Raw genomic sequence first — 12,666 nt, 5'->3', positions numbered from 1 at the left:
ATGTATAATAATTTAGTTAAACCGAGTTTTTTTTATTTTTTATTTTTTTATGAAACCGGGATGTTAAAATAAGAATTTTGGTTTTTTTACTTTTATCATTTTTGTGTTTTTTTTTTAATTTATGATTTTTTTTAATTTTGGTTTTTTGTGGTCCAAAATGGTTCTCAAAGTTTTCAATTTCAAAAATGTTCTCTCATGATCCTGATCCTATATATATATATATATATAAATCAGTCGGGCTTGCTCCAATGGTCAGGAACATGATGGATGACCCGTGTATCCCGGGTTCGATTCCTGATTTTTCAACATAGCTGTCGTGCCTTTGGGCAGGGTGAGCAAACTGGGTTCTACCGGGAACGCCAAGCCAAACTTGGACGCCAGCGTGGATCCCGATCATGTCAACATAGCTGGCCTGAGTGGGGTTGTGGGGCGCGAATTGGTCACACGGTGCTAGCTATATTATACATAGCTGGCCTGACTGGGTTCTTATATTGTACATATGTGTATAAAAAACATGTATGTACATATATGTAAATATTATACATATATGTATAATTTAGCTAAACCGAGACGTTTTGTTTATGAAACCGGGATGATAAATAAGAATTTTGGTTTTTTATTTTGATTTTTTTTATGATTTTTTTTTATTTTTGGGTTTTTTGTGGTCCAAAATGGTTCTTAAAGTTCTAAATTTCAAAACAGTTCTCACATGATCTTAATCATATATATATATATATATATATATATATATATATATATATATATAATCAGGATCATGTGAAAACTATTTTGAATTTAGAACTTTGAGAACCGTTTTAAACCATAAAAACCCAAAAATTTTAAAAAATCATAAAACAAAAAAAACGCATAAATAAAAAAAGTAAAAAAACCAAACTTCTTATTTATCATCCCGGTTACATAAAAAAACATCTCAATTTAGCTAAATTATACACATATGTATAATATGACATATATGTACATACACGTTTTTTTCATACACATATGTACAATTTAAGGTAAATGATAATGTATATATGTGTACATTGCATAAACAGATATAAAATAAAATTATACACATGTGTATAATACGAAGTTTTTTTTTATGAAACCGGAATGAAATATAAGAATTTTGGTATTTTTACTTTTTTAAAATTTTTGTTATTTTTTGTTTTATAATTTTTTTAAATATTTTGAGAGGTTTTTTTTCCGCTTAAAATGGTTCTCAAAGTTCTCAATTTTCAAATGGTTCTCTTAGAATCCTTCCCCTATATATGTATATATATATATGGGTGGGTTATAATAAAAAGAAATAGTTTTCTAGGAAGAGTAAGAATAAAGGTAGGTCATTGAATCTATGATCTAGTGGTTGAGATTAGTAGTTTTTAAATTGCAAATAGTTTCTTAGGATTAAGGATTTATGCTATATAGTATCCTAACTCTAATTTTTTTTGTCATTTCTACTCTTTATTACAAAACTATGTATTTTTATTTTAACACTTATATGTATATATATAGAGAGAGAGAGAGAGAAATGTTCAAATAAGAATAAGGAGTTTCCTAGGAATGGTAAGAACCAACAAAATTTTGACATTTGGCATGACAAATGATGGTGAAAGAACAATTCTATGAAACAATGTCGGTTACAATGATAAAAGAGTAATTCTAGGAAACTATGTCGGTTATTGGTAATTTTAAATCTCAACCATTGATTAACATGATCCAATGGCTATTATTTATTCCTAGTCTTCCTAGGAAACTACTTATTTTTAGGATAACCCTCATCTATATATACACACACACACACACACACACACATATATATAGAAAATGGTTTAAATAAAAATAAGGAAAAATTACAAATTTTGTCCTTTTGAATTACATAAATTATGGAATGAGTCATTTATCAAAAATAGTTTCACTCTTTGTCCTTTATTTGGATGTTTGCCATGGTTTTTGTCCTTTAAGCTAACGCCCGTTAACTTATACTGTTAAACAGCCACATGTGCATAAAATATGATGCGCATAATAGTCTTTTCTTCTGTAATAAAAATAAATAAATAATACATATTTTTTAATATTTTTTGATTAAACCAACACATTATAGATCTAGATATGAACATTAAAAACATAACATTTTTTCATAACAATAACATGGATCTTGAAAGATCTAAATCAAATTCCTTATAAACTACAACAATCAGCACCATTCAACAATCATCTTCTATCATGAACCTTCATCTCCATCTCCGGTCATATCCAAATCTTCAACTCGTTTATCCGGCGTAATAAATTGATCTATGTTATGGCTGCTCGTTCAGGAGGGTAATGACGAACTGAAGTGCACGCCTGGATCTAGGGTTTGATAGTGATCGGAAAGGAGGTTGTGTGGTGGTGGCCTGAAGGGAGGTGTGTGGTGGTGGCCGGAACTCAAAACGGAAGGTGTTGTCGGATGCGGTTTGTCCGATTAGGGTTTCACCGGAAAGGATAAAGTTGTGTTGTGAATTGTGATTATGATAAATAGGAGAGTATCAACTGTTCAATCAAACTCAAAGAAGAAAAACAGTTACAGACGTCGAAACCCTAGGTTTGTTATCGAACCAAATCAAACAACCGATAACACACCGGAACTGGAGCCGGAGGAGAAACAACACCGGTTCAATGGCGGAGGCCGGAATCAAACCGGAGGCTGCCGCGGGAGGCCGGAGAGTTTGTTGCTCTCGACTTCGTAACTGTATTTGCCTTTCTCGACGGTGTTAGTTGGGTAGCCGAATAAGAGTTCTTTGGGTTTGGGTTTGGAGCGGGTTCTGGATCTGGAGGTTGTGTGTTTGGTGATGGAGTTTGAATTGTAGAGTACGGGTGTCCGGTGAGGGTAAAATTCGAAAGTTTTGGTGGTGGGTTTGGGGAAAGTGTGGTCGTGACGTATGAGAACGGGTGAGACTGAGTGGTGAATGATGGTCATGGTGGGGGTTAGGGTTTTGGTTTCATGTGTTGAAGTGTGGTTTAAGGTCTGAGAATGAAATTGAAGGTGGAATTGAGTCTGTTGTTGGTGTAATTAAGAGGTGAATAATGCAGTTTGAGCTGAAGTAAAGGTTGAAGAATAAGAAGATGAAGAAGAAGCAGTGACTTGGTTGTGGAAAGAGAAGGGGCATGGAAAAGACTATTATGCTCATCACATTTTATGCACATGGGGCTGTTTAACGGTATAAGTTAACGGACGTTAGCTTAAAGGATAAAAACCACGGCAAACATCCAAATAAAGGACAAAGAGTGAAACTATTTTTTATAAAGGACCCATTTCATAATCTATGTAATTCAAAAGGACAAAATTTGTAATTTTTTCAAAAATAAGTTGTTTTTTAAGAATAGTAAGAACCAACAGAAATTTGACATTTGACATTATCTATAGTTTACATGAAAGGGTAGATAAGTAATTTTAACTTTTCAATTAATTAAATTAATAATCAATTAAAACAATATAGCTTCTAAAATCAAGGGATTATCAGGTGGGTAGTTTGGAAACTAATTCATCTCTTTCAAGATAATTGCAAAACAACAATGAATTCCATGATCTGTAACAGTAAATCATTTGATTTATTACCCAACACATTTTAATATGTCTTTAAGGAATTTTAATTTCAACGACATACAACGTTAATGTAATCTCTTTTTAAGTATATTAAGTTGTTTTTTAAGTTGTTTTCGTTTTTTTCTAATGTTTTAGTTCATCCAAAATATCATACATAGTTTAGAAGATATTTGTCATGATTGAAAGTGTTTTTAGTTATTCATTTACGTTCTGTAATAGAAAATAGGTAAAACACTAAAATAAATAAATGATATCATTCAATGGGTTAATTTAATGGATTACAGTTTTCTCACCAAATTGTGTAAAACCAAAATTAAAAACTAATGGGTTAATTTAATGGATTATTGAACTATGCTTTTCTTTCCGATCGATGACCTGAAGGGATTTAAAAAGATAATTTTATGTGATTGATGACTTGAAAAGGTTTAAAATGCCTACATAATAGCCCGGCGGTTCCATGTTATTGTAAACTAAATAGACATAATTGTCCCTGATAACCTATACAGGAATGATAATCTTAAGAAACACCATGATTTTTTCTTAACTTTTAATCTCAACCATTAGATTAGTTGCGTATCTTATTCCTACCATTCTTACAAAATTAATGTGTTTTTACAATAACCTTACCATGTATATATATATATATATCATGCTTATATCTAAATCATGTTTCAGTTGTATGAAGTTATGAGAGATGTCACATGAGCCCTTTTCTCAAGCCGCAAAGCTCTAAACTCAATGTCGATAAAGTACCGAAACAGGTTCGTTCAGGCATTTCATCGAGACCTAAGAGACAAGAACACATACTACATATACTCTAATTTAGATAACTACACAATGGCTGAACCTTATAACATGAATAGATCTTCACCTCATGATCAAGAGTAGAATGATCAGATGATACACGGTAATGTATCAGCAATATGGTACCGAGAACCATTGGATCCCGACACAGGTAGAAAGACAGGGAAGCAAAAAGAGATCCCACCCGATGAGTTAATTAACATTGCAGGGATATCTCAGGTTCCCGATGGAGCAGCTTCTTGGCATGTCGCTGTGAGTAAATTTACAAACTCACCCTTGCTGTCGGCTGCTTTGCCCGTCTGGGATGAGGATAGGGGAAGTATAGTGGCGGTGGTGGGAGTAACTACCGCGTTGTATAGCGTCGGTCAGCTAATGAAAGAGCTGGTGGATCTTCATGGTGGACACATTTTTTTGACTTCTCAAAAGGGGTGGCTCTTCTAGTACACCCTTGCTGAGAAACTCATCAAGTGGGCCCACACTCACAATGGCTCAAGATTCTCAAGATGAAATCATACAGTCTGCAGCCAAGTGGTTGAACAAAGCCTATCATGATAAGCTGCCACTGAATCATGAGGTTCACTCGGCTACCGCCACCCTTGGCCACCAACGTTATTATATAGATTCTTTTTTCTTAAACTTAACAAGACTCCCAATGGTATGCCATTTCATCTTTTGACAAATTAGATTTAGTAATGCAAACTATATACAATTAATTACCGATAAGAATCCGTGCCAGTAATGTGACCAATTCGACACTCCTAACTTTCTATTTCGTTGGCAAGGACAACCCTACTCTAAAAAGAAATCAACTTTGTTTGTCCTTAACTTTCAATTTTGTTGTTTCAAACTTATCAATGCCATAGCATGTATGGACTATATTTACTTATTTAGGGGAGTGTATATAGGTATTTTTAAGGGAGCTAGTGCTACCTTTTCTTATCCCTTTGCTCTGTAATTTGTTTCTAGTATAGTTTACTCACCACCTTATGATGTCGGTAACTACCATTATTGGTACTTCTATTTGGTTGATGCTTTAACTATCGTAGCTTAGCTACATTTGTTTTTAACTGGGTTGTTATATTGTACACATCAAAAAAGGCTTATGTAGTTGAGGGTCTCAACATATCTATCCTATGAGATAAAGAAAATGTTTACCCTCATATCACACTACCAGTTATAGCTATGCTATTAGCAGGGTTCTACTGGGTAAGTTTGTTTGTTTAATTGATTGGGATAAAATCAAACTATTGTTGAATAAAAGGCGTTCAGCATGCAGAGTTACTTTTATGTTAGAGTGGGATTGTCCTTGTCCACGAAAGTGAAAGTTAGGAGTGTCACTACATTGCTCATTTGCGAGTATGGATTATTTTCGGTTAATTGGTCATTGCTTATATTTATTTAAAATTTAATTTTCCTAAATCATTTTTTTCAAGATTTAGATCATTATTACAACGATATTGCCCATATTTATTAGGAAAAGATTATGTAGGTGGGAGTTCTATGTATCCCAAGGAAGAACATAATGGGGAAGGTGGATGCAAGGGAAATTAAAACATTCATCATATTAATATCTGCATCTGTATGCATACTAGTTGTGGGATGCATTTGTATTTTCATATTAACAAATGGAGTATCAAAAGAAATGAAACTACGCGCAGAACTAATTAGCCATTTAGATGCACGAAGGAAGGCGGAAGCATCAAGCAATTTCAAAAGTCAGTTTCTAGCTAACATGAGGTTAGTTCTGCTTGTAATCTTTTAGTCTGTATGTTCTTTAAAACTTCATCCATGATGAGCAGATGATATGAATTCTTATATGAGCAATTGTGTTTGAAACAGTCATGAACTTAGAACACCAATGGCTGCCGTCATAGGATTGCTTGATATTCTTCTGTGTGATGATTCTCTAACAAACGAACAATATGCTACAATCACTCAAATCCGTAGATGCTCAACGGCACTCCTAAGGCTTCTCAACAACATTTTGGATATTAGTAAGGTAAATTTTTACTACCTATCACCTAACAAATTGCATGTTTTTCAGCTAATATAGCTTAAAATGTTTTAGAAACTTTAGTTAATAGTTTAATAAATAACAGGTTGAATCTGGAAAACTGGTTCTAGAAGAAGCCGAGTATGATTTGGGGCGAGAACTTGAAGGACTTGTGGATATGTTTTCCGTGCAATGCAAGAACCGCAATGTAGAAGCCATGATAGATCTCTCCGGTACTAGTTCAACCGTATCATAAAATCTAATACTAAAAAAGAATTTGGTAGATGAGTTCATTACATTAATGGTTAATAATATGTTTTGTTGTTTGCTGGATGTCATCAGATGATATGCCGAAAGTAGTTCGTGGAGACTCGGGTAGAGTTGTACAAATATTTGCAAATTTAATCAGTAACTCAATCAAGTTTACAACCTGTAAGTGTAATTTTCAGTTTCAAGAACAGTTCTAATTAATTGTCACATAACCTTTAATGGTTGGCTAAGTCAGAATTGAATCCAGATTTCACTGGTTTTCTGGTTTTATTAGAAACATAAAAACGATTACTATTTGCTTTTGACTTACAGCGGGATACATTATTCTGAGAGGATGGTGCGAGAATCTGAACTCCTTCAGTCCTAACAGAACTTCTATGTTAATCAGAGAGCTTTATGGTCTGCATACCAGAAAAAGATCAAAAGGAATGAGAAAAAAACCTGCAAGAATGACAACACAATGATTCTTTTCTTTGAAGTTGAAGATACTGGCTGTGGTATGAACCTTAATTCCTACTGACCCACAATACCATTTTTATCTTTTGATCTCATTTTTCTTTACTACCATATAGGAATCGATCCAAGCAAATGGGAATCAGTATTTGAAAGCTTTGAACAAGCAGACCCCTCAACGACTAGACTGTAAGTAGCAACTAAATACGCCTTTATTGACATTTTTGAACTATTCAAATTAATGAATCGACTTGATTATTTCAGGCATGGTGGAACAGGTCTTGGGTTATGCATAGTTCGAACCCTGGTGAGAGATGTGTCACAATGAGATTGAACCTACTTGGTTTTGGAATTAAAACCTAACAAATTTCACAAAGATAATTGTATCGACAGGTTAACAAGATGGGTGGAGAAATAAGAGTTGTCAAGAAAAATGGATCAGGGACCCTGATGCAACTGTATCTTTTACTCAACGCACCAGCAGATGCACCCAGAGAAAGCTATAGACTTAAATTTGCAGAACATAACTTGAAGGTGAAGTGGTTCTGTTAATCATGTTTTCACATATTTAATATCATCCATGCTAAAACTACACAACAAAGTCCCTCGACTTAATTCATGTATTAAAAAGTCTCAAAATTGTCTAAAATACATGCAGTTGTGAAGGAAATATAAAATAATAACTTGTTTACTTCAGTTTGGTCATAATTCATTTCGAGTGTGTAAAAACATGATACATATATAAAGTTTTATTGCATAAGATGGTATAAACGATTTTTATGCTAAAAGTTGAATCGTATAATTTTTTTTGAAAAAACTTGAATGGTATTTCATTTAAATTCTGGCCCGTTGAATACGTTATTTTAAGATTCATACACAGATGTTTAGGGCCTTTTAACATATCACAATTGAATTCATTCACTTTTCCCTGTATTTTTCTACAAATTTAGCATAGAAGATGCGGGCTTTCAGAAAACACAAACTTGCTAAAACTTCTACTCCATAGAACCAGCCATTAACATAACTAACAAAAAGTGTGGGCTCTAAAGAAGATAATTTTTCATTGTAACTGAAACACAGGTAGTGCTAGCACTCAATGGAAAAACAAGTAGATCAATTCTTTCGTGCTGGCTGCTTAAACACGAAGTGCCCATCTGGGAAGCAAACGAGTGGAATGAGTTGACATACGTACTTCAGGAACTCTTTAAACCCACACGCACGCAAAACTTGACTTACGAGCCTTTAGAAGCAGAATCATTAAGCAAGGAAGGGGCAAAAATGACAATTTCCATCATAGTAATTGATATTGGAATGCTTAACATTACCACTGACATATGGAAAGAACAACTCAACTTCCTAGATGCATTCAACAAAAGAGCAAAGTTTGCTTGGATACTAAACCACGACACTTCTAATACAATCAAGATTGAGCTTCGAAGACGAGGGCATTTGTTAATGGTTAACGGGCCATTATACAAGACAAAAATGACGCACATCATTGAAGCTGTTATTAAAGAAAGCAACCTTGACCGGTCGAAAAAGAATATTATGTGGACTGAAGCACACGCTACTGTTCAAATCGGTTCTACATACACAAAGAGTTCAAATGATTCTGAAATAACAGAAACTAATTCAGTCGGAAATGAAGAAACAAACCAAGAAAACTTTGTAGTATATGGCGTGGTTAGCAGTTGCTTCCCAGAGCTAACTGAAGTCGGGTCAGAGGGGGCCCCAGATAACTCGAAGTACCGTGAGCAACAGATTCGTCAAGTAGATCAGAAAATCAAGAGTCGTCAAAAGGATCTTGAAGGGTTACACATCCTGTTGGCAGAAGACCAACCAATACTGCAGAGAGTAGCAACTATGATGCTTGAGCAGATGGGTGCTAAGGTTGTGGTTGTAGGAGATGGTGTGCAGGCAGTTGAGAATCTAAATACTCAGAAAGAAGTAGAACCACGATATGACTTGATACTCATGGACTGTCAGGTACACGCGTCGATTATAACAACATTTGGATAAGTAAAATGTAGCTATATTGTTGTGATGTTTTCTAAGGTCTAACTTGCCTCTATCTGTTTGTCATGCCAGATGCCAAAGATGGACGGTTATGAAGCAACGAAAGCAATACGAAGAGCAGAAATTAAATCAGAATTACATATTCCCATTGTTGCACTGACAGCACATGCCATGTCATCAGATGAAGCAAAGTGTTTAGAAGTGGGAATGGATGCATATCTAACAAAGCCAATAGACTGCAAGCTTATGGTTTCCACCATTTTATCATTAACCAAGTGTAGGACCTAGAAGCAGTAACAATCAATAAGTGATGACACAATGCATGACGCTACAAAATGCAAATTTGTTATGTCTCATGTTACATCACAAGAAGGTGTGACTCTGGAATTGTTGTTCCTTATATATATGAGTTTGCGGTTTTGACTAATATAGTGGGTTTTATGTTACAACCTGATTTAGTATGTAAATTTTGGCGTAACTGAGTTAAAAACATCTTCTATGTTGAACGTTAGTTGTCGGATATGTCTATAATGAATATCTAGATCAAACTCAAATGTCATGGTGATAGAAACGGGAGCATTTACATATATCTCCTCTCTAACTTGTGTGTGGGCTTTTGTTTATAACCCATAAGATTTTTAACACGTTACACTTCTTAGTTTACTGGTTTGCACTCAAGTTTACTGAACCTTTAGTAGCATTCTCTCCGTCAACAGTGCCACAACAATCATCATCACTGACTCCGTTGTCTACTCGCAAATCCAACTATTCACAGCCCACAATTTCATTTCATTTCTTCTTACAAAGGTAGTTTATAGTTTTATTATCAAAAGGAATCCCATTTTCACTTTGTACATTCAAAAAGGAATCATCATCAACTATAATTTTGGAGAAAATAGTTTGCACGTCAGGTGTTCGACAAAATGCCTCAATGAAATAATCTTTGTTTTTGGTGTTTTGAGGAGGGGAGGGCAACGGGTGGTTGCTCTCCTCTTTCCTCTTTCGTTCGGGTGTTCATTCCTCAAACTCAACTCGAGTTTTGTTTTATTATTATTTTTCTTGGTGTGGTACGTGGCAACCGGGGTGTTTCGTTGGGCGGGGGTGGTATGATCAGGGTTATTGAGGAGGTTGTTTGGCCATGTCCGTTTAGAGGCTTCCACTGTTGCCCGGATGGATTACCGGGGTCCAAGGGGGTTCGATTGGCCGCACATATTAAGCGGCTTCATTTGTCATCGGATGACAAGAAAGGGACCTTATGAGAGGCGATCTCGATGAATTTGGTTTTGTTTATTTCAGTTGGTGAGGCTTTAAAGGTCTCGCGTTGGTGGATGTGTGGAGCGTGTATGGAGTCACATGCTCTCCATCGGGGGTGCCATCATGATGACGGGTCGGTCTGGTACAAGTGTGTCACGGGAGATGTGGAGGAATTTATAGTGGGGATTGCGAAGCCACATGTTGGGAGGGAAGTTGTCGCGGTGGGAAGGGTGGAGGTGGATGTAGCTCTCCTTGAGCGTGTCTTCACTCTTCCTATTATGACTGTTAAAAAACATTCCTCATAGTGGTCGTATGGCTTTTTCCCAAGCCTTAGTGGGTGCTCTGGGTAAGGTGGCGGCTATGCCAGAGTCTGTTGAGGCATGGGTGAAACTTTTGTTGTTACCACGTTGCACATTACGAGTTTTTAGACCTTCTAATCGTTAGCAACGCAGGTCTGGCAATAGAAAGTCTGAGCAATGCCGAATTATTCAACGGTCGCTATCCGCTTGGGGTGACCGTGACGATTTCTTTGAGCTCCTTATATCGCTTTTTTACCAACCCCTAGGAGATGCTCCGGGTGGTGAGGCGTTTGTCCCCGAGTCTGACAACGCTGTGTTGGGCGCCAATGTTAAACAATGTTTGCGGAAAGTTGCGGACGGGCATTTCACTGCTGCGGTCAAGGTATTATGCTCTTCAGGGGTTGCACCTTTTGGTAAGGATACTTTGAATGCTTTGTTGTCTAAGCATCCCATCATGGCACCTCCGAGTATGCCTGTTTCCTTGCTTTCAGAGTCTCCCCTTGTCGTGGACGTTGATAGTGTGCTTGGGTGCATTAAATCTTTCCCTAAAGGGACTTCGTGTGGGCGGGACGGTTTGCGAGCCCAACACATTTTAGATGCGTTGTGCGGAGAGGGGTCTCCGATTGCGGATGGTTTTCTCAAGGCTATCTCTGCGGTGGTTAATTTATTTTTGGGGGGAAGGTGTCCTAAGGTGTTGGCAGAGTTTGTTGCTTCTGCCCCACTTACGCCGTTGCTTAAACCAGACAATGGGATTAGACCTATTGCCGTTGGGGCCATTTGGAGGCGGTTGGTCTCTAAGGTGGCTATGAGGGGTGTCGGGAAGGAGATGGCTAAATACCTCGGTGACTTTCAATTTGGGGTGGGAGTCCCCAGTGGGGCGGAGGCCGTGCTCCATAGCGCGAACAGGTTTCTAAATCAGTTTCATTCGGATGGGTCATTGGCTATGCTTACTGTTGATTTCTCCAATGCCTTCAACTTAGTAGATAGGACGACCCTTCTACATGAGGTCCGGAGTCGATGTCCTTCCATTTCTCTTTGGGTGGATTTTTTATATGGGCAGTCGGCTAGGCTATATGTGGGTGATACTTACATTAAATCCACCACTGGGGTTCAACAGGGGGATCCTCTTGGGCCTCTCCTTTTTGCCTTAGTTTTGCACCCACTTGTTCACCAAATCAGAGATCGGTGCAAGCTTCTCTTTCATGCTTGGTACTAGGATGATGGCATGATTATCGAGGATACTAGAGAGGTGGCCAAAGCATTAGATATTATCAGGTCTGAGGGGCCTCGTTTGGGTCTTGAATTAAACGTTAAGAAAATAGAGTTATTTTGGCCAACATGCAATGGGGTGAAGGTACAGGATGGGTTGTTCCCTTGCGGGATTGGAAGGCCGGTGCTTGGTGTGAAACTCCTTGGTGGTGTTGTAAGCCGGGATGCGGGGTTTATCAGCAGTTTGGCTATGAAAAGGGCATCTAGCGCTGTGGAACTGATGAGCTATCTCCCAAGACTTCGGGACCCTCAATGCGAGCTTCTTTTGCCTCGCTCATGTATGGGAGTCGCCAAGCTTTTGTTCGTTTTGAGAACGTGCCAACCTATGTATGTGGGGGAAGCTGTTTCTATATTTGACAATGATCTTCGAAGCGATTGAGGACATCGTGGTTTGTGGAGGTCCGTTCTTTGGGGATCTCCAATGGAGGTTGGCATCACTTCCGACCCGTTATGGGGGGTTGGGTCTCTGTTCGGCCGAGGATGTATCTACATATGCTTTTGTGGCTTCGAGAGCACAGTCGTGGTGTTTGAAAGACCATATTCTTCGGGGCTGTGATATTTATGGGTTGGACTCTGATTATGGGTGTGCGATGGATCGTTTACGTACTTCACTTCCAGATTTTGATCTTAGCGACACCGCCCCCCTAAAGCCCAACATGTTGTGGCGAGTGCCTTATTTAGTGGAATCGTCAAGAGTTTAGAAGTGAAGTTTGATCTATCCC

General features: G+C 37.4%; 1 pseudogene across 1 annotated transcript; it reads left to right on the top strand.

Annotated features, from left to right (window-relative positions):
• The first annotated feature begins 4,252 nt into the window (after positions 1 to 4,252).
• On the top strand, positions 4,253 to 9,410 carry LOC143604269 (histidine kinase 1-like; annotated as a pseudogene). Its single transcript, XR_013148256.1, has 11 exons — positions 4,253 to 5,045; positions 5,880 to 6,127; positions 6,230 to 6,389; positions 6,490 to 6,616; positions 6,726 to 6,815; positions 6,966 to 7,150; positions 7,226 to 7,295; positions 7,371 to 7,413; positions 7,500 to 7,640; positions 8,187 to 9,092; positions 9,195 to 9,410. The product of XR_013148256.1 is annotated as a histidine kinase 1-like (transcript).
• Positions 9,411 to 12,666: the final 3,256 nt, after the last annotated feature.

The sequence above is a fragment of the Bidens hawaiensis genome, unplaced genomic scaffold (genome assembly GCF_021521415.1).
Source record: "Bidens hawaiensis isolate Kalapana, Puna unplaced genomic scaffold, B.hawaiensis_p1.1 tig00064552_1, whole genome shotgun sequence".
NCBI classification, from domain to species: Eukaryota; Viridiplantae; Streptophyta; class Magnoliopsida; order Asterales; family Asteraceae; genus Bidens; species Bidens hawaiensis.
The sequence above is the reverse complement of the archived record's forward strand: the minus strand, read 5'-3'. Positions and strand labels throughout refer to the sequence as shown.